This window comes from Pongo pygmaeus, chromosome 12, assembly GCF_028885625.2.
Source record: "Pongo pygmaeus isolate AG05252 chromosome 12, NHGRI_mPonPyg2-v2.0_pri, whole genome shotgun sequence".
Lineage (NCBI taxonomy): Eukaryota > Metazoa > Chordata > Mammalia > Primates > Hominidae > Pongo > Pongo pygmaeus.
This window is the reverse complement of record NC_072385.2, coordinates 112,581,723-112,600,979: the sequence shown is the minus strand read 5'-3', so window position 1 is coordinate 112,600,979 and position 19,257 is coordinate 112,581,723. Positions and strand designations below refer to the sequence as shown.

Sequence of the window (19,257 nt, the reverse complement as noted above, 5' to 3'; positions counted from 1 at the left end):
CCAATCTGGCTTCAGTAGCCCCTTTTCTAAGATAGGACAGCTGCACCAGAACAAACAGTACTTCATGGAGGTGTCTCCTGGGTTCTGCAAACTCCCATCCCCAGCCCCCGACAGGAGCAGCTTAGCTGTTTACATTTCCATATTAATTTTCATTTTTAAAATGATTTCCATGACTAAAAATGTTTTAAAACACCCGACTGAATGCTCTCAAAGGGTCCTATGACTCTCAAATTCGATGCTTACATTAATCACAAATCAACTATAGTGACTCCTAAAGCCACATCTGCCCCATCAGACCATCTGCTGGACCTTCTCAACAGAATATTAACAGGACCATTTCTCTCCACACATGGCTGTACTTGTCCTCCATAAATAGATGCTAACATCTTTTCTGGCTGCCAGTCCTGTGTTTGTTCAGAATGAGGGCTGCATAGTAAGGAAGTGTTGGAAAAGGAGTTCCTGCCCATGAAGAATGCACGTAGGAGGCTTCAGCAGTGGTATTGAGGGAAGTGTATGTGGTGTTGGACTCAATGTAACCATGCCGAGCTAGTCACTGTCTGTGCCCAGACCTACCTCTGGGTGCTTACTTCTGCTTCAGTCCCACATTCACAGCTTCCTGATCCAGCTGCCTACTTGCACAGCTGTCCCACACTTGCCATTCTCTATAGCACATCTCCCTGCAAAAAAAAAAAAAAAAAAAGTATTTCTTACTTTAAAGCTGGTTCTTCTTCCTGACTTCCTGGTCAGGTTAAAGGTCTCAGAGCCAGCTGTAACATCTCCCGTCTTCACCTCATATACCTGTTTATCCAGTCCCTGGATCCTTTTTCGTGGCTTCTTTTTCACACCTCTCTTTTGCCTTTACCACTCCTCTTGTTGAGGTTCTAATCATTGCCCCACTACCATGAACATAGAACAGATATTCCTGGCTCTATCATCCCACCTCTCCAATCCTTCAAGGAGAGGGCTTGAGACCAATGTTTCTGAAGAACCATGTAGAGTGTCAATATCTCCAGTCAAACTCCTGTGGTTCTGCATTCAATTCACAGTCTTCACACTCAGAACCTCACTGCATCCTCCTCTGACCCCAATGGGGCTTCATCTGATCTTTATGAATAAGAATTATCTTACCATCAGCTTACTGAAATACTTCCTCTCCCCTAAATCAGGTTTATTTCTGCCACTGTACTGTTCAAGTTGTTGTCTCTCTGGAACCTATCCCAGCTCATCCTCAAAGACCCATGCAAGCCTTGCCTTCTGTGTGAAACCTTCCTCAACAATCCCTAGTGAATTAGACTTCTCCCTACATCTCAGCCCCATCAGGCTCTTCCATTTGTCAGTGCACAGGATACTGTCAGGTTCTGCTTCTTAGTGTTTTGGGGTTTGTTTGTGTGTGTGTGTGTGTGTGTGTGTGTGGTTATCTTAACACAGCATTCCCAATCACAATGTGAATGGAGGAGAGGAACCTGGGAAAGGTTCTCTGGGACCCATTTCATGAGTTACCTGCCAAGTGCCCACTTGACCCTCAGAAATCTGAAAGAAAAATTAGAAAATTAAATTAGAATAATTTATTATTTTATTAATATAATAATATATAATACAAGTTGTAGAAATGTTGAACAGTGTCAGAACCCATGCAGCAACTGTGCTATATTTAAACTTTTACATTAATTGACCATGATAAATAGCTCCAACTGTGTTGGTTTTTTCTTTAGTAAGTGCATTTTCTGAGAAAGTTGAGATCTGTAGCTGAATGACCCATTCTGGCATCATCCTAAAACTTATCATTTTGAGTTTCTTTTTAATTGGAGTAGGAAGTTATGGATGTAATATTTTTGAATTTTTTTTAATAAAATTCACACTTTGCTACTGTAATTTATGTTTTCCTTGGTAACTGGTAAAAACATTTTAAGGGTCAGCTTAGAAGTAGCAGAATCAGTGGAAACACTTTTTCTAAACCTTTCTTCCTTGTGTCATTAATCACAAGAAACACACCTAGTAATCCAGACTGTCAGATTCACTCACAAAAGTTGCAATTTATCTCCAAACCATTCTTGCCCCCTGAACCTTGTAGCTGATTGGGTAATGAGTAATTACACACCTTCAGTTATTACTCTGACTTAGGATTTTTCAGCTTCTATTTTCTGTCAGTAAATGGAGCTAAACTGCATGTGTTTTGGCTTGAGTACACAAGGAATCAGAATTAATGAAATGTCATATCCATTAAAGCAAACTCAGAAAATTGCATGCAAATATGGATAAGAGGGCTCTTAGTTCTGACTTTGCAGCCATAAGCAAAACCAGAGTGGTCATTTCTCATTGATCTTTCTACACAATCTTCCCTCTCTGTGGTCATCCCCTAGGACTTGGCCTGTTCTGAGGCAGTGGAAAAGTACCACGGCCTCCATGAAAAATATCCTGAAGAGAATTTCTAACTACTGAGGACAGCTGTAGTCTTGACTGTGGCGTCCTGATAAGTAAGCAACAATGAGGAAGGGGCCCAGGTGGGGGAGGGCCCCAGGTGGGGGAGAACAATGAACAGTTGTTGTAAGAAACAGCTAATCACAAACAACCCACAGGCACAAGACCTAAGTCCATAAGTAGCCCCAGCTGCATGGCCTCATTCTGTATGTTCTGGTCATCCCCCCAGCAAGCATGACCTTATAAAACTTCCCTCCAGCCCCTGCCTCTTTGGAGACTCTTCTCTGCTGTGCTGCCCATTGCAATCTTGTAACATATTTTCATACTTTCTCTAATAAAGCTGCCTTTCTTTACCTACACCTGTCTTGGTAAATTCCTTTACCACCCATGACACCGGCCCCAGCTGGTCATACCCAAGACATTGACGTACATCCTTCTTTTACTCAACCTCTGGGGAGCTCTCCTCTCTGTGGGGTGCTGTGTTCTGACATTGGCTCTGTTATTGCCTGCCATTGTGATGCTGAAGCTGAAGAAGGGATGACAAGCACAGGACTGCAGGCTGGCAGCAGGATTTACTAGGTTGTGTTTGAAAGGTCCATGTGATCTGTTTCCAATGCTTAACTCATTTGCCATGTCAACTTGTATGGTAAAATGTTTCCTCTGCCATGTATTCTAGTGCATTGGTCTAAACATGGAACCAGTTTTCAATATAAACTGATGTTGGAGAGATGTCTCAGCAAAAGATAGAGAAGAGCAATGTGTTGTTCCCCTCAGCCCCTTCTGCTTTTCCAATGCCTTATAGGTGATAATCAATGTGACAATGCCAATAGCTTGCTCAAACTATTCCTGCTGCCTGCAGTTGGCTTCACTGCCCACCCTTGTGTATCACAGACCTGGCTACATTTATAAATGGGTGGCAGCCGTTCAGTTCCATGAAAACCGAAAAATTACCCAAACAACTCAATACAGAGAATCATACGCCACCTCATCTTTGAGTAGCAGCCTCTGAATTCTTAATTTTGGCTGTACTCTGGAGGCTGGACCATCAGAGCTGAGTCATAGTGGCTAATAAATGCATGATCCTAGAAGACTTTCAATAATACCACTAGTTAGGGACTCTTCTTTTGCTGATATGTATAAAATATCTGTTGCTACAACTTTATGGCAAAAAGTAATGCATCTTCTTTTGTTTAAGTGATGGATGGCTACTACTGTTGATTCTTTCTTCAGCAAATTTGTAAAGTGAGAAGTAGAGTCACATGGTCCCAGAGAACATTAGGTCATATGCAGAGATAAGATTTCGTTCCTGAACTGCTGTATGGAATATAGGAAGCCAGGAGTGGAAAACTTCATTCATAAGTTCTGAGCACATTGTAAAAAACTCAAACAGACAACCTTCCCATATAGAAAAGGCTTAGCAGTTAAGTGGAGGTCACCTAGAGGCCAGCCTCTCAGGACAGGTCTTGATGGTATTCATTTCATGTTAGTGTGGATTCATGACTTTTGATGCTCTTCCAAAAGTGTCCAAGCTCTCAACCAGCAGGAAGACATAGAATTTGGGGGAAATGGGAATTTCTGGATCTGAAGTAATTCTGGAAAGCTTCCCTTCTCTCCTCCAAAGCTTCTAAGTTACCCCATTACTCTTTTGTGACCCAACCCTCACAGAAAAAAAGTGGGGATGCCTTTTAATGTCAGAACACCTTTTAATTCTGATTCTTATTGAGATGAGGACCATGCACAAATAGAAAAGGGCAAGGGTGTAGGAGAGAACCCAGGAGACTACAGGGGAGAAGTATTGAGAACCAGGGCTTAACTCTGGCCCTTGGCTCGTGAGAGGGTGTCAAGACCATAGGTGTTTGGGTCCCATTTGCTGTTTGACATGTTTGTAAAGCAAAGACAGAGAGCAAGGTGAATGATGTGGAAATACTTTTTAGATCTTTTGGAGCAGCTTCGACCTGAGAAATTAACCTGAGTGAACAATAGTTTACTGCTCTCTGTCACCTAAGAATCTTCCTCAACCCTCCTTACCCTGGGGGCAACTGAAGCATGAAGAAAACCTGCTGTGGAAAGGCTGAGCAGCATTCCCGGGGTGGGGTTCCTCAGGAGGAGGTGTGAGGCAGGCATGGCTGAGGTTGGGCACTGGACCAGGACCCAGCTGGCCTGGTTTCCAGTTCTGACATCATCTGCACGTGTTACCTCCGGAAGATGATCACCTCCCACAAAACCTTTGTTTCACTGTCTGAAAATGAAGGACAATGGATCAGGTGATCTTTAAGATTCTTCTTAGCCCCGGATCAGGTTCTATCCAGCTATTAAGCCAGTAAAGTTTTCTATTGCCTGTGCTTGCCAGAAACATATGCCTCTCTCTTTTCTGCCTCTCAGCCCTTCGTGGCCTTCCTCCTGAGGCTTCCTGACTTCCCACAGCTGTCCTGCTTTGTTCCCTGACACACCAGGACACAGCAGCCGGCAGGAGCCAGAGACCAATCAGTATTTGATAAAGATAAATCTGTGCTCAGAACTGGAACAGATGTTTAGCCAATTAGGAAATGAAACCCTCTGTTGAAGTAGTTCCGCTTCCATCTGAGGACTTTGGATTTAGCTGTTAAAAGTACTCATTTCTTCAAAAATGCTTTGCAGAATCTATCAAAGCAAGGTAAGAGGTTAGGTCATTTGCTCTAGATAACTCAGTTACAATGTGGCTTCAACACAATTACCATTCACAGATGTATAACATCACAAAATCTGAATGTTCTAGAATGGAAGGGACCTTAAGTCTGTTTTTCACATCTAGTGCAAAAATTCCTCTGCAACCTGGTTACTCAGAGTGTGGTACCTGGACAGCCTCAGCATTATCTGGGAGCATTCTAGGAATGCAGAATACCAGGACTCACCCTAGACCTGCTGATTCAGATCTCACATTTTAATAAGATGCAAAGTTGATTCACACACACATAAAAGTGTGAGAAATACCATTCTACGATATCCCTGATCAATGAACAGCCTGTCTTAGTTTAAACACATGCAGACAAGGACGTAGTTTGCTCAATGGCAGGGTGTTCTATTTGGGGATAGCTATAAACATCACAATGCACATTTTTATAATAATAAATGTAGTGAATATTTATTGACCTTGGGCCATGTGACCTCTTCTCAAAGCTCAACAAGTATATGTTGCCTCATTTAATCCTCCCAACAGCTACTTGAGGTAAATACTATTTGTTTTCACTCAATCCCCACAGCAAATATATGAGGGGCTACTTTCTTCTTTCTCATTTTATGAATGAGAAAGCTGAGGCCAGAGAAACTGAGTGACTTGCAACAGGGCTGGGGAGTGGATTGTGAGCTCTCACCTAAGTGGTTTGGCTCCAGAGCCCAGACATAACCACTGTGTTATATGCCTCTTTATAGTGAGCAAAAGTGCTCCTTTCTATTGTTTCTGTTCACCTGTCATCTAGAAATATGAATAAAATTCTATTTTTTCCATATGAAAACTTCAAATTATTTAAAACCAACTCTTATGGTCACTCTCTTTAATATGTTCTTCATATGACGTAATTATATATCCTCACCACATTAGTCAAATCCTACTTTGTCACTGAAATATGGCCTTCAGCATTGTATCTGAAACCTCAGCTATGTGATTTTGAGTAGGGCCAAGTTGTAAAATTATCTTCAACCTGTATTGAAACAGCATACTTTGAATAATGAGGCCCAAGTACTAATGAATACTTTCATCGTCACGGCATTGATTGATATTGAGCTCAGTGTCTTTTTCACAAAGACTGCTATTAAGCCTAGTCTTTCTAAGTCTGTATTTGTGGAGATGGTTTTTGAACTCCAGAGGGTTTGCTTAAAGCAAACCTCTCATTAGCATCTTGTGCTTCTGCCTACACTGAGCTCAAGTGATATCCCAGCACCGTCTTCCAGTGTAGTGAGGGCTGTTAGCACCACCACTATCCAGGCTAGGGCTGAGTAGGGTAAAAACTGCTATCTGTTCTTATTAAATTTCATCTTCTTAGCTGTGACTCATTATTCATACTGTCAAATCTTTTGAATTCTTGATTCTATCACTCAGCATTTTTGCTAGCTGGCCCACCCTTCTGTCATCTGAAAATTCGATCAACACACCTTCTGTCTTTATTAAGCAATTTGCAACTGAAAGTGCTGAATGGGCCAAAGTTGAAGGAAGTCCCTAGGATAGGACCTGCTCCCAGAGACCTCCCCTGAAGGCTGACTTCAGATTGTTAATCTGTTCTCTTGAACCAGACATTTAATCATCTTACCGTTTTGTGGTTCTTCATACAGCTTCTATGTCTCCATTTCCTAACGAGGGAGAATGATGGCCAACACCTCATTTTAAACCACCAATACCCTCCAGTAATGTGGCCCCGAATGATGATGGCGGAGGCAGCATCTGTGGAAGGCACCTGGAATGAGTATTAGAGATAAGGTGGGTGTGAGCTCCAGCTTTGCAACTTAAATTGTGTTCTCTGTAGTTAGGGTAGGTCAGAGAAGAAACACTAAGAGTTCTACGTAATAGGAGATTTATTGTAGGGATTTGGATGTATGCGATCGTGGGAGCTGGTTACATATGAAACACTGTTAGTTCAGTGTATATTGTTAGAGCCGAAAGCAGTAGGGTGATCAGTCAGGAAGAAAAGATGGATGTGAACTGGAGGAATACAAGGGCAAGCTAGGACTGGTGAGGATGTCCCAGAACCCAAAGGATGGACTAGAATACACATCAGTCTCTCGTTACTTCCGTGGCTCCAGTTTTGATGACGCAGGTGATCTGTAGGAAAAACTGGCTCCTTTATCACATAGAGAAATATGCCCTTGGTCCTGAAGGGAGAGATGCAGTGGGAGTTGGAGGTGCTATGGGCCTGGCCCCTGCCCCATACCAGCCAGGTGAGCCAGCAGGTCAGCAATGCTGCAACAGCTGCCCTGCACTGACCTTCTAAGCACATGAATATGTCTGCTGTTTCATTCTGCCTTCCAAATCTTGTGCAATCTGTCTCCTTCTGCTATAGTAACGGAAACTATGCAGGGAAGGGAATCTGGGAAACATAGTTTCAGTTTAGCTAAATGGATATATACCTCTTTTAAACATACTTACCCTCCAAATGAAGATAATGGAAAAACTGTGCTTCAGCCTAATATAATGCAACTATCTCTTATACAACTAAAAACACATAATCCTTTTCCCAAAAAGTGGATACGAATTCCTTTTATTCATCTTTGGGTGATGTGTATTCTTCTTCTTGTTGAGCCACATTCCTTTTTGATATTTTATAACTTAGATTCTGAGATATAAAGTTAACCATAGCTTATGTTACTTGGTAGGGGAATGAATAGGAGAGGAAAAGAGAAAACATTTGGTTGTCATGTACCAAATCATATTCATCTTAAAATAAGAAAAAAGTATGAATAACTATTATCATCCTTGTTTCTGCAACTGACTGCATGGTTTTAGCTGCTATTTATTACTGCCTTCTTCCCCTACTCATTCCATATTTCCTTTGCCTCTACAAAATACCTCAGCTGCTTGTGGTTCCTTATCAGATAGGCTGGTTCAAAATTTCATTCCAAAAGGGGTTTGGCATATTAATAGTACTGCCTGTATTGGATTGTTGAAAGTTTCTATTGACTTTAATTGTAGGTCCTGGAGTACTAGGAGATGCTCCAGGGATTCTCTTGAATTGCATGTAAATACCTCCTTGCCTCTAATATGTAGTAGTAGAAACTCTATATCCTCTTAAAAGCATCAGTTATCCTAATTAGTACAGTGGCCTCCTTCTTCACTGTTGAATTAGTGCCAGGAGGAACCCAAAGTGCCAGCATCTGTCAGCTTATAGTTTAAGTAAACATTGTTGTACCTATTGGTGAAAGCAGTCCTCCCTTGGGAATGAAGAGGGCCAAAGTTGTGGGTAAATCAAAACTTTCTCTTGTGGAATACTAGGAATGACAATAGGAGAAATCACTCCCACTTTCAAAACCCTTATCTCAGGATAAGGAATGAAATGGCTAAGGAAGAAACGGCACCATATACTGCTTGCTGATTTAAAGCACAATGCATTCCTGGAGAAATTTCAGAGATCGGTGCCACTACTAAAGACCTGAAGGAAGTAAGATGTGATTTCTACCACATCTTTTTTTTTTTGAGACGGAGTCTCGCTCTGTCTCCCAGGCTCTGGAGTGCAGTGGTGCAAAATCGGCTCACTGCAAGCTCCGCCTCCCGGGTTCACGCCATTCTCCTGCCTCAGCCTCCCGAGTAGCTGGGACTACAGGTGCCCACCACCACGCCTGGCTATTTTTTTTGTATTTTTAGTAGAGATGGGGTTTCACTGTGTTAGCCAGAATTGTCTGGATCTCCTGACCTCATGATCCACCTGCCTCAGCCTCCCAAAGTGCTGGGATTAGAGGCTTGAGCCACCACGCCTGGCCTACCTACCACATCTTTATTCAACTTGTCTATTTGGCAGGTGTAGAAGACAGATGGATCTTGGAGAATGACAGTGAATTATCACAAACACAATCTGATAGTGACTCCAATTGCAGCTGCTATTCCAGATGTGATTTCATTGCTGAAGCAAATCAGCACATTCCCTGGCACCTGGTGCGCAGCTATTGACCTGCCCTGTTCTTTATGCATCTTAGTACAGACCTTTAGTAGTTGTTTGGCTTTCATCTGGTAAGACCAACAATATACCTTTACTGTACTACCTCAGGCAACATCAACTCTCTAGCCATTTGTTACAATCTAGTTCTCAGGCAGATCATGCTGGTTCATTACATTGCTGATATCACAGTGTTTGAACCTCATGAGTGGATATTGCAATAATCTATGATGCATTGGTAAGAAACTTTTGTACCCAAAGGATGAGAAAAATGTATCACTTGCAAGATGACTTCAGGTCATTAATCTACTCCAGGGCCAGGTGGTGAATCATCTAAATACATGGATAACACTTTCATGCAGCCTATCTATCTCCATTTTCTCCAGGATGGTGACATCTGGTCACTCTATTTAAAATTACCACCCTTATACCAGTTACACAGTCTTGATCTATTACAGTGAGGGTCATAGTAGTATAGTAGAAATACATGTAGTCAACATAAGAATGAGCTAGGTTTGTACCATGGTTTTGCCACTTATGCCTAAATGTTTCCTTGGGCAGGTCAGTTTCTTCAACAAAAATCCAACTCACAGAGTTGATATGAAGACTATGTGTGATACTATGTACGATGGAGAATGAATTTACATCTATAGAGCCCTTTTATATTCAGACACTTTATGGATTGTGTGTGTTGAAGAATCTATGTGCATTTTTATTACCTGTTAGCAGATTAGGAACAGAGGTTCTGCCAAGTGGTTTCACTTGCCCAGACTCGCACTCTTGAGGAGGTGGTAGAACAAGGATGTGAACACTCAAGCTGTTTTGTTTGCAAACCAATGTATTCTCTTCATTTGGCCTGTTCCCACTTTGCCATGGAAAAACGCAAACCCTAAAATACCAGCAGTGTATAAATGCAGGTTCTGTGCTGTTCTTTGTGAATTCATGCTCAAGTTCACTGATCCTTCCTTCTCCAATTGCCTAGAAATTCTCTGTCTAGCCATCTGGGGACTCTATCTTTAAAAAGATCAGAGTGTGTTTTTCTTTTTTTTTTTTTAGTTCTTATTAAAAAAATCTTATGGTTTTATTGTATCATGAGACATTGAAATATCTGAAAAAAATCAATGTCTGGGTGGTGAGGCAGCTGCTTTCTCCTTCACTTCCTTGAGTAATTAGAGCAACTTGTCAGTAGATTTTTTTTTTTTTAAAGGACAAAACTTTGCTTTACTTAAGTCTTTCTAAGGCATGTGCTAGTACAACACAAATTTCTCCAGTCCTATGCAAGTTGTCTAGCATCCAAACATCATGAACGTGTTGGTGGCAGCAGTGCACTGTACCCACTCCCACAACTGCCCTGCTCATTTGTGTATGATATTTGGAGCAACTGGAGGAGTGTGAATAGTATTGAGTAGAGGCAGCAGGAGGAAACAGCATGAGTGCCTGGCTGGGAGGAGGTCAGCCCATGTTGTGCAGGGCAAGCCTGAACATGTCATTGGTGCAAACCCACACCTTCTTGATGTTCTTTAATAGGAACATCTGGTGGAACCCTATGATGGAGTCTTCATCTGCCTTAAGTTGGCCTACAACCATGCTGAGGATGCAGCTATCTGGTATAGGCCTGTTACTGGGAAGTGCAGGGATCCTTGTTTCTTAGTCTTATTTGGAAGAAAGAATTCTGCCAAGAGAAAATTTAGCACTCCCACGTCCCAAAGAAAGATAATTTATTGAAGGAAAATAGAGAGCAGAGAGTTTATTCAGAGAGACAGGATACTCTGAAAGATGAGGTAAAGTGTGCTGCTGAAAGAGAATGAGCCAGTAGTCCCTGAGAGTTCTGCACTCGATTTTTATGATACCAGATTTTTTCTTGAAGTTCCCACCTCTGTTGTAAGTCTCCGCCTTTTTTCTTTGTTTAATTTTCCTGCTTCTGCCTTAAGTCCCCCATTTTCCCATCTAGTTCCCACCCCAGACTTGTGGGACCTTTCCTTACTGAAGCAGCCTCATCGTCTAGGGTAACACCTGAGGTTCTTTGTCTCATGGCCATGAAGATCAAGGATGCAGATACACAAAGAATGAGGTTAAGAGCAGAAATTTAATAGGCAAAAGAAAGAGGAGAGCTCTGCTACAGAGAGGGGTCCTGGGAAAATGAGTTGCTCATCCACAGTGAAATGCAGGGGTTTTCATACACGAGCTAGTGGGGAGGCGGTGTCTGATCTACATAGGGTGCAAAAAACAAGAGGGCCATCTGCATAGGGTGTGAATCTCAGACACCCCCCACCCCAATCTTTTATTATGCAGGTGGGTTCTCTGTCTGAGCATCTCCATGTTGCCTAGTTCTTTCTTACTGTACACATGCCAATAAAAAAGGGAAGGCAAACCCCTATGGTGGACATGCCTGGCCCCCAGGTAGCCCTTTTCTGTTGATGTAGCTGCAGGCCTCCCCTTGTGCAAGCTTCCAGCTTCCTTATCTATGTTTGCAGCTCCATCTTTCAGGCTGCTCTTTGTTAGAAAGAAGTAATGTCTAGGGCTGCTTTTCTGTTAGAAGGAAAGTTCTGCCGAGGACTCTTTCCCCCTCACTATCTGCCTAAATAATTTCTTTCTATCTCCTTTATCATTACTATTAGTTGGTGCACATGCATGGGCCCAGTTTTGGATAGGAATTCTACCAAATAGCTGCATTGCTTATTACTGCCACCCCAGGAAGGTTGTATAGCATTCAAATCTATATGTATTCTGCCTGCATATCTCTTAGGAATTTCTCTGTTGCCTTCTTTCCGCCTTATCAGCATGTAGCTAGCTACATTCTGACCAGTTAACTGCAGAGTGATTACTGGGCATCTTAAGGGGTGTTCCTTTCTGCATAGGTATTTCTCCTCCTCTCTGCTCATATCTAGCATGCATGTTTTGGATGGTCCCTGGGGTGTGAGATTTTCCAGACCTCCCTTTTCTCAGGGGCTCTCTCTTCTTGCTCACTTCTAGCTATCTGCCTACTCTAACAGGCTGATGATCTTGCACCATGGTGCTGTGCTGGATTTTCTGGAACAGAAGGGAAGGCTAGCTTTCTCCTGGAACATCTGTCCTTCCCATGTAAGGCATGACATGTCAATGTAAATTGCACCTACTTGGGTTGTATTGTAATCAAATAACTGGTAGTAATGTTGAATGAAGCTGGGTCCAATCTGCTCCCAAATTGGCTTGCCTCATATTCTGGAGTATAACTGGTCTCACTGAGACTCAAGGGGCTGGCACAGTGGCAGCAGCAATGCAGTGCGCTCTGTGACCACTGTCCCTTTTCCCTTGCCTTCCCTTGCCTGCTCCACTGCACTCTTGTTTTTGCTTGAAATTTTATTTTCCCATTTTGAAAATTGCCTTTCTATATATTTAGCAGAAACTATATTTAGTGTTCAAAGCACTTGAACGTATGTTCTCTCATTTAACAATCTGTGGAATGGAGGAACTTGTCTTTATTTTATACGCAAGAAACTGTGGCTTGGGTAAGTTAAGAATGTATCAAAGCTTACAAAGCTGGTAAATGGAGAAGCCTCCTCCCTCTAGCTTCAGGGATTTTTTTGTACTCTCTCTCAGTGCTGAAAGAGCCTCTAAATATCTGTTATCTCTGGGAAGCCAGTTTTCTCTTTTGCCTTTTATACCAGACATAGCTTCCTTTAGAAATATATGGGTGTATTGTAACTCTCATGGAAGTTCTTTCATCAGTGGGCTACAGAAGGTCCTGAAATTTCTCAGGAGAACTTAATTCCAAAATTCTGTTAGAAGGAACACCCCACCAAAAGCCAGAACCATCAAAACTGAACAAACGTCTAGTTTATCAGGAATGTGGTCTTCTCTCAGCATATCTTATACTGAGAGTAATAGGATAATAAAAATGTTCTCAATATGCACCGTCAGCTTACTTTATTTCAGATATTATTAAACTAGTCTTCTCTCAAACCTCCTATTAAAAAAACCCCACAAAACTCTTGAAAGAAGAATGATAAATGCTTTAAAAGTCCATCATTGAGCCAATAAGAAAGTTACATTCATCATGGCCCAAAAAGCATGAAAGCAGAAGTGAGAGGGTGGGAAAATTACAGAATGTATCTTTTTCACTGAGGCCACCTACTGCTTCCTGGGATAAGCTTCAGATTTTAAGGCTGGGATAAGAAGTCAATACAAAGAGTTCACCTTGTGTGGTGGGTCTAATAAGAGCCCATTGTGTAAAAGCCTATAACTTAAGAAGAGGTTCTAAAACACTACAGAAATCCTTACCAATTCTATTTATAGTTTTTGTTTCCCCAACATTAGGTTGGCTCATGTCAGAATGTTGATTCTTGACTATTATTGACCTATAAGTATGGCAGTTTCATGTGATTTAATGTAATAGAATGTCATTGAGATTTTTGCTCCTGGCTGTATCTCCAATGCCTAGAAGAGCATCAGGTACATGGTAGGTACTGAATAAACATTTGTTGATGGGATGAATGAATAAAATCAAATTGGAAACCAATCATCAAAAGACAAGTAGAATAATTGCGTATGTGAGTTAAATCACATTTAAACAACCCATAACAAAAGAAGAATTGATAATAAAAATGAAAGGAAATCTAAGTTTAATATCTGCTAGAAACAGAAGGAAAAAATGGGAAGCAGGGGGTGGTCTCTTGGAGTTGCCTTTAGTGAGATTTGACCAGATAACTGGGTAAACACATTGACTTCTAGGCTCCCCACTGTACTCTTCTTAGCTGTTATTTGCCAGCTTGAAATTTCTGATTTTCATTACCATCTGAATAATACAGATATTAAAAAATAAAAAAACTCAAGTCTTTTCAATGTTTATAACCAAATGTAATTTCCTTGAGTAATGTACAAGTTCATATTCATAAGAGAAATATGGAATCTCAATTAAAAGCCCTATGATGTGGAGCTTTGAAGCCCTCCTTTCAAGAGTTATCCAAGATTATGTGACGTTTCCTCACCACCCCATCTCTCTTTCATATTTAATCAGATACTGAGATTAGAGATGCAATTTCCTTTTTGTGTCTAGGGAGGTTTATCAGACTGCTGCACACTATTGCTTCCACTCTGCTTCTCCTCATCCCCAGATTATAGGACCAAAGTGTCTATCTTACAGTTATTCACTGGAAATTATTTACTTTCTTGATTTAATGAACAAAAATACTGTGAAGTCACATTTTGTGTGGTGGTTAAGTTCAAAAGTCAACAAGTAAGGTGAAAATCATATATCGTTAAAACTTCACATGAAAACCTTTCTGCTACCCATAAAATATGCAAAGTTTTAAATGTACAATCTTAAGTAGTATTCCTGTGTACTGGATGAGAACCACTGAATTAACTAAAGACATAAATAAGAGAGAAGTATATCAGTAGATGTACAGCTATTCAAATCCACTGTCTTAAACAAGACTATGAAATTCATGGGGAGGACCATGGGGTAGATGGAGACTCCTCAAGTACTTTTTGTTTTAATAGTATGCCTCTACCTTTATTACATTTGCATGTATTTATTCATATTGAGGATGACATCTTGCATTTTATATAGGAGTCAGGGCCTAACCCTAGGGCTGAGGATCATGCACCTGCATTTCTTTCTTTCTTTTTTTTTTTTTTTCCCTGAGATGGACTCTTCCTCTGTCGTCCACGCTGGAGTACAGTGGCATGATCTCGGCTCACCGCAACCTCCGCCTCCTGGGTTCAAGAGATTCTCTTGCTTCAGCCTCCAGAATAGCTGGGACTACAAGTGCACACCACCACGCCCAGCTAATTTTTGTATTTTTTGTAGAGATAGGGTTTTGTCATGTTGGCCAGGCTGGTCTCAAACTCCTGACCTCAAACGATCTGCACGCCTCGGTCTCCCAAAGTGCTGGGATTACAGGCATGAGCCACCATGCCCAGCTATGCATTTCTATTATATAAACAAAAGAGATCATTGGGTACCAAATAGAGATTCTAGTTTTGGGCTAAATTGTTTGCATACTGAACCTGCACAGCCAGAATGCCTCCTTCCTAGAAAAAGTGTGGTCGTGAGAGAGGTGAGTGGGCCTGTTAGGTTCTGGGAGAGAGTGAGAACTTCATCCTGTGGATGTACACCAGATCTGCTGTGAGGATGGCAGCCTACTGTAACAAAGGTCTGTTCAGCCCAGACATGCGTGAGTGAGATTTTCAGCTGGGCCTGGGATTAGAGTCTAGGTGCTTTAGGTAATGCCAGATCTGTTAGAGATATTTTCTTCCAGAGTTCCCCTTTGTTCTTCACTGCTTCTGGGGCAGGAAGACTAAGAAGAGACCCAGAGGTAATTTTACCATGAAGATAATGAAACTACAGTTTAGGATTCTGCAACTGCATGAGTCCCTTTCAACATATGGGGAGGAGTCTTAGCAATATGATCAAATGATCATTTTTTCAAAATTTGTGACATTAACATATTTTAATTGCAGTCAGCTAAGGCCACTCTTTCTTTCTCCCCAACTTCTCCAGACAAATCCTATTAGTTTGTTTTTGGTGGAGTAGTTGTAGACATTTCTGGGATCCAGCTAAGGGGAGAGTTGCATTGGAATTACAGTGAGCTGGGGTTTTGTGATTCACACATAAGTCACTTCCTGGCAGAGGTAAGTTGTAGCTGACTGTCCTGTTGCATGAATGGCTTCCAGGATGCTCTTGCCACCTGCTGAGATGACCTGCCTGGTGCTGGCAGGAGGATGTGAGGCCAGAAGCTATGCTGCCATGTGAATATGTCTTACACAGCCCGGCACTGGATGCCGACGGGCAGTGGAGGAGAAACCTGAAGAGAAAAAGACTAAGTTATGGTTCCTTCTCTGCCTTGAAAATGATGTCATAAAATTGTTGGCATGTACAGCTGAAAATGTAGGAAACGTACCAAAAAAAGTATGTTAGGCAGTTAATTAATACAAATATTGTGTGCTTTATCTTCATTTTATGATGTTTGTGGTATTTGTCAGTTCTCTATAATTTGTGTGCTATGATATACTTTGTCTTTTCTTTATAAGTAAATATTCACTTTTATGCAAAATTTTGTTTTTGTAACTTTGCATTCATTTCTAAAATGGGCGGTCAAAATTGTACATAAACTTCAGGTCTCACTATAGCTGCATCTCTGCAGGCTGGACTCTTGGCCAAAGAATGTTTCCATACCCTACCAAGGCTTTTCTTGCTAGTTTAGGGTATTCATTCACTGCAGGGACATATGTCTCATGAGCTTCAGAGGTAACCAATCTTTTAAAGGCTACCTGAAATTGAGGACAGGTTGCAGTGCCCAGAGCTGGGTAGCATATGAAGTCTGGCCTCTGATCTTTGACAGTAAACTCTCTCTTTTTATAGGGAGGAACAAAGAATGACCAGTGTGCAGACCATGAACCAGAAAGAGGAGGCTGCTTTCCTTCTTATTTGGGAGAAAAAAGGCAAATGAATACTTTGCTTTCATTCCTAGTTGCCCCTGGCTTGTGTGACCCAGAGGGTGGCAAAATCAGATAGAAGTTCTTCCCCTAGACAGAGGCGATCTTCAAAGCCATTGTTAGAGAGAAGTACTGCTAGTCTAGGAGGCAGAAGACTCAAGTTCTTATTCATCAAGCTACTTCTGCCTCCCTGTGATTTACATTCCTGTTCTGTAAAATGGGAATTTTAGTCCCTTGCTTGATTGTGTTAAAGGATGTATTACACAATGCTGGCTACAGAGTCATGGAAATGTGAAATTCACTAAGTCCGTGTAAGAGATTTGATGAATAGAAGAAAGTATTAAGGATAAAAATCAATACTGTTATTTAGCTAAACTTTCAGAAAATATTTTCCTGGACTAGCCATGGGCTGCAATAGGGGGGTCCTGATTAATTATGGTCAGGGAGGCTTGGAAGATCTGGAGTTCTATAATAATGCAGTCTAATTCATGGGGGCCAATTTGTTCAAGCCTAGCCATGTTTGTCAGTATAATTGAAAGGAGAATCATCAGATTCCAAGTGCCCCAGCCAGTAGCAGACCCCGGGGACTGTGTTCTCATTCTGCCTGGAGACCTCGCTAGGCTACTTGTTTCCAGGCTGGCAGGAAGGGAGGAAACCTTCTTTCTGGATTTTGGGCTGCCTATTAATCAACATCACTTTCCTCATTAATATAAAGGCATCCTCAGCTGCACATTTTGAGGAGCTTCCAACAATTCATTTTCCCTCTGGTTACAGAAAAATCAGCCTTCATAATGAGGAGGAAAGCTGTGTTTTTCACAGAGCTAAATATTAATTCTTTCAGTTTGTCATTTACATATCCCTCAAATTAGGTTTACTTTTTCAATTTATATGACTGAAGCCCCACAGCTAGAAGATATACAATTAACACTCTTTCTCTGGATAGGGTCAGAGGGCCTGCTTTGTGGGCTCAGGTTTCTCTGAAGACAGTCGCTGAAGGTACATGAGAAATGGAAATTTAATTGGCATAACTAGGAGGATCTCCTTGAAGGCTGAGAAGATTTTCCTCGGCCAGTTGTTTCCACACAAACAATGTTGGCCAGGGAGTGATTCCACTTTCATGTCTCTTCCCTCCACAGAGGGGAAGCGCCAGCCACTGCCTGTGTGCTTTTAGGGACAGGCTCTACTCTTCTCTGCCAGGATCAAGGAGTCCAGTGGCCACTCAGAGGGTATTGTCTCTTTGCCAGAGCTAGTGGTCTGCATGTGTCAACTAGATCTTCACCAAGGTTTATAGATGCCTTGCTCAAAAACTTGCCTTGATATTAAAACAGATGGACTGAGTACTTTCTCCTGCAAGAAGCCTATATGGATGTCCCAATACCTCTTCTCTTCCTCCCTCTCTTCCTCCCTCCCACTATTCCCTCCTTCCCTCCATTACCTCCTCCCCTTCTTCCCCTCCCTTCCTAGCTCCTTTCTTCTCTGCTTCCCTCCCTCTCTTCCTCCCTCACTTCATTTCCTTCTTCCTATCTTCTGCCTCCTTACCTCCCCCCTCCCTATCTTCTTTCTTCCTTCCCTCCATTTCCTTCTTCCCTTCCTCCCCGTCCTTCCCTCCCTGTCTTCCTCCCTATCTTCTTTCCTCCCTCCCTTTCCTTTCCTCTCTTTCCCTCCTTGCCTTTCATGTCTAGTGTCTATATGCTAGACACTGCTAGATGCTGGAAATACTATGATGACAAAGACGCAGGTTGGTGAGGGAGACAGAAACAGGCATGCTTAAGGCAGTCTGATAACCATCTCCATAGAGGAGAGGACAGGGTTCTGTGGTGCAAAGAGGAGCCAGGCCAGTGGGATGGGTCTTACTTCTGAAATCTCTCAGCACCCACTGTTGACTGTCGATACCCCACGCTGGATTTTCCGGTACCTCTTGCACTATTATTTATCTGAAACGTGTCTCTGATTCTGGTCTTAGACAGGCCAAATTAAATATTCACGGGTTCATTTTTCTCACCTATAAAACAGAAATAGCAAAACCTGAGTTCAGTCATGTCATGCACTTAGAATTCCAACCACAGCAAATGCCTCCTGAGCCATGAATGGTATCAAATAGGGGTTAGGCTGCTATTTGACCTTTCTTTGTAAGTGACAGTTCATGTCATAGAATTACCTCTGATTCTTAAGGACTTAGAAGACCTCCTTGGAAAGCCAAGGCAAAAAAAGGTTCATGGTGTTGGATTCTTCTTAAGACTGCTGAGTAGCTGGATTTCTTTTCTGGATGCCTTCTGAGGTCATTTGAGGTTAATAAGGTGGGCAGTGTCAGCTTTTCATTTTGATCGGGTGAGAAGAATCAAAGTCAAAATTTTGTATCTACACAGCTGGTGGTTCTATTATACATATATAAAAAAATAAAATTTTGGCATTTGGCTTAGTGCTTAATCTATGTTTTCTCAATTAAAAAGAGAATGTCTTGGTGGCAAAGAGTGCTGAGTCTAAGGTCAGATAGAGCCTGATTCAAGTCCTGAACGTACCAGCTGTATAAACTTGAGCAAGTCACTTCATTTCTCTAAAGCTCAGTCTCCGTTTCCTCTCTCTCAAGTAGAGACAATTGCACTACTACCTTACAGGAATATTGTGATTTCTAAGTGCTCTTGTCAGGCCTTAAATATGCAATAATTATTTATTATTACACAATACCAAATGTATGCATGCTGTGCACATATGAATCAAAGCATATGCCTGTGGTTTTCGTGTACATCAGACAAAGCTTTTTGGGAAAGCTTTGTCTCATAAAAAATAAAAAAACTCAAGTCTT

At 41.7% G+C, this 19,257-nt stretch overlaps 1 pseudogene; it reads right to left on the bottom strand.

Moving 5' to 3' along the window:
* Positions 1-10,487: 10,487 nt before the first annotated feature.
* Positions 10,488-12,229, bottom strand: LOC129030316 (nuclear transport factor 2-like; annotated as a pseudogene).
* Between the last annotated feature and the right edge of the window lie 7,028 nt (positions 12,230-19,257).